Genomic DNA, 2,825 nt, shown 5'->3' on the forward strand with positions numbered 1-2,825 from the left:
GTAGTGGAGCACTGGAACAGGTTGCCCAGGGAGGTGGTTGAGGCCCCATCCCTGGAGATATTCAAGGAGAGGCTCGACGAGGCCCTGGGCAACCTGGTCTAGTTGGGGGTGTCCCTGCTGACTGCGGGGGGGTCGGACTAGATGACCTTTGGAAGTCCCTCACGGCCTGGACAATTCTATGAATCCTTCCCCCTATGGGGTCTCAACCACCTCCTGACACACAGGGTCTGTTCTCTCTCTGGCTCCTAAGCCAGAAGAGGTACCATCACCATCAAGAAGCTGTTAAAACAGAGCACAAATAACTGCAAAACTAAAGCGTAGCAACGTTTCGGTAGGTTTTGTTCCTTTCTTGCTGATCCATAATCCAGCCCGAATTCAGAAACACCCGAGCTGTGCTCACCAAGCTGATCAAAAAAACCCAACTGGCTCCTCGTTCCGAGCTCACGACCTCCTGTGTTGCTCCCGGTGAGATTCCTTCAGGACTCAAAGCTGTTGTTTCTCCCCAGAACTGGCTCTGGGGTTGGGAATTACCAGTTTTGGGGTGAGGGTAGCTCAGTTGTCCCAGCAGCGGTGCTCTGTTGCGTGCCCTCAGAGTGCTCCTTCACTGAATTTCACTGAATTTTAGAGTTTCCTCGTTCCGAGCTCACGACCTCCTGTGTTGCTCCCGGTGAGATTCCTTCAGGACTCAAAGCTGTTGTTTCTCCCCAGAACTGGCTCTGGGGTTGGGAATTACCAGTTTTGGGCTGAGGGTAGCTCAGTTGTCCTGGCAGCAGTGCTCTGTTGCGTGCCCTCAGAGTGCTCCTTTACTGAATTTCACTGAATTTTAGAGTTGGAAGGGACCATAGAGATCATCTAGTCCACCTCCCCTGCTGAAGCAGGACCACCCAGAGCTTGTCAGAGCATGTTACTCAGGAGCATCCAGGCGGGTCTTGAAGATCTCCAGAGAAGGGGACTCCACACCCTCCCTGGGCAGCCTGTTCCAGGGCTCTGTCACCCTCACCGTGAAGAAGTTTCTCCTCATATTTGAGTGGAACCTCTTCTGTTCCAACTTGTGCCCGTTGCCCCTCGTCCTCTCACTGGGAACCACTGAAAAGAGTCTGGCTCCCTCCTCCTTCAACCCTCCCTTTAGACACTTGTCAGCATTAATAAGGTCTCCCCTCAGCCTTCTCTTCTCCAGACTAAAGAGTCCCAGCTCTCTCAGTCTCTCCTCATAAGGGAGATGCTACAATCCTTGAATCATCTTGAATGATTCCTTCCTTCCTGGGAAGGGCCTGGCTTGGCTGAAATTGCTTCTGGCCCCATCCCTGCCCCCTTGGGAGGGGTGTATAAGCCCCTTGTTATATTTTTCAGCTCCCAGAGTGAGGTTTATCCTGCAGTTCTATGGTCAATATGATGATTTTGAGGGGGGGAAGCCCATCACCATGGTCTCACACCAGCCTTGTGCCGCAGGGAACCATTTTCCTTTCCCCCCTTTTCCTTTCCCCCCTTTTCCTTTCCCCCCTTTTCCTTTCCCCCCTTTTCCTTTCCCCCCTTTTCCTTTCCCCCCTTTTCCTTTCCCCCCTTTTCCTTTCCCCCCTTTTCCTTTCCCCCCTTTTCCTTTCCCCCCTTTTCCTTTCCCCCCTTTTCCTTTCCCCCCTTTTCCTTTCCCCCCTTTTCCTTTCCCCCCTTTTCCTTTCCCCCCTTTTCCTTTCCCCCCTTTTCCTTTCCCCCCTTTTCCTTTCCCCCCTTTTCCTTTCCCCCCTTTTCCTTTCCCCCCTCCATAGGGATAGCAGCCTGCAGGAGAGAGAAAGCCCAGCCTTTAGGAATCCAGGTGCACTGAGGAGGCCACAAAGACCCGTGTTATCCTCATGGAGGGGGAAAATGATGCCTCCAAGGGCTTTTAAGGGTGATTTTTGCCACCATCTGCCACGAAGCCTCCAGGCACAGAACCCCTGGCACGGCTGTGTGAGAAGAAGCAGCATTGATGGCCTGGGAAAGGTGCTCCTGAAATACTTTATAAAAGGGGAGTCACCCCCCTTCAAAAGCTGATGAAGAAGTCCCCCCCCAGCTTTACCTGTCCAGGGAGGGGGGGGTTGCATTTCACTGGATGGCAATGAAAAAAATCCAGTCCCACCAGCTGCTTCCTCCAAAGCTTTTGATCCGTTAAAATGAAAGGTCTTGGATTGTCCGTTGGGGTGGAGGGGCAAGGCCAGGCAGGTTGGGTGGGAGAAAGGGGAGGGGTTGTTCTTGAAGCCTCGGCTAGAAACGCCAGGAAATGCTTTATTGAGGGCGTTTTGCCAGAAATATAGGTCAAAGCAGGTTCCCCTTTGAAGCCAGGAGCAGCTTGTGGTGGAGTTTTGATGGTGGTTGGGATTTGGGATCCGAGTTCCAAGCGCTTGTGCATCCACCTAAAACTCATATTGATATAAAAAAAAAAAAAAACCAAGCCAAACCCAAAAATAGTGAGTAAAAGGGAATACAAATTTTATCAAGTAACGTTCATTCCCTCCCATCTTTATTTATATTTTTTTTTCCTTCTCCCTGCTAAACTTCCTAAATCAGAAGCCAGGAACAATTGGAGTCTCTCGATACTATTCCCACCTTTCTTACCTGACCCGGGGGCGAGTCTGTCCTGTCTTTTGTGCCTTTATTTACCCAACTGCGAAAGAGAAATAATATTGTGCTTTGTATAAGCTTATCGTGGCTTGATAGGAATATTTTGGTTAAATGTTAACGACGTCCTTAGTGTTCTTTAGAGGGAGAGTGGCCTCATTGTCCCAGGAGACTGGAAAGGAGCTGAAACACCACCCCCCCCCAAGTTTTCCGTGGGGTGTCAGAGCCAGGGC

At 51.0% G+C, this 2,825-nt stretch overlaps 1 protein-coding gene across 1 annotated transcript in view; it reads left to right on the forward strand.

The window, feature by feature from the left end:
- The window catches only part of ARID3B (AT-rich interaction domain 3B), a 57,171-nt gene that overhangs the window by 48,520 nt on the left and 5,826 nt on the right, over positions 1 to 2,825 (forward strand). The window lies entirely within an intron of this gene.

This window comes from Calidris pugnax, unplaced genomic scaffold (assembly GCF_001431845.1).
Source record: "Calidris pugnax isolate Ruff unplaced genomic scaffold, ASM143184v1 scaffold265, whole genome shotgun sequence".
NCBI classification, from domain to species: domain Eukaryota; kingdom Metazoa; phylum Chordata; class Aves; order Charadriiformes; family Scolopacidae; genus Calidris; species Calidris pugnax.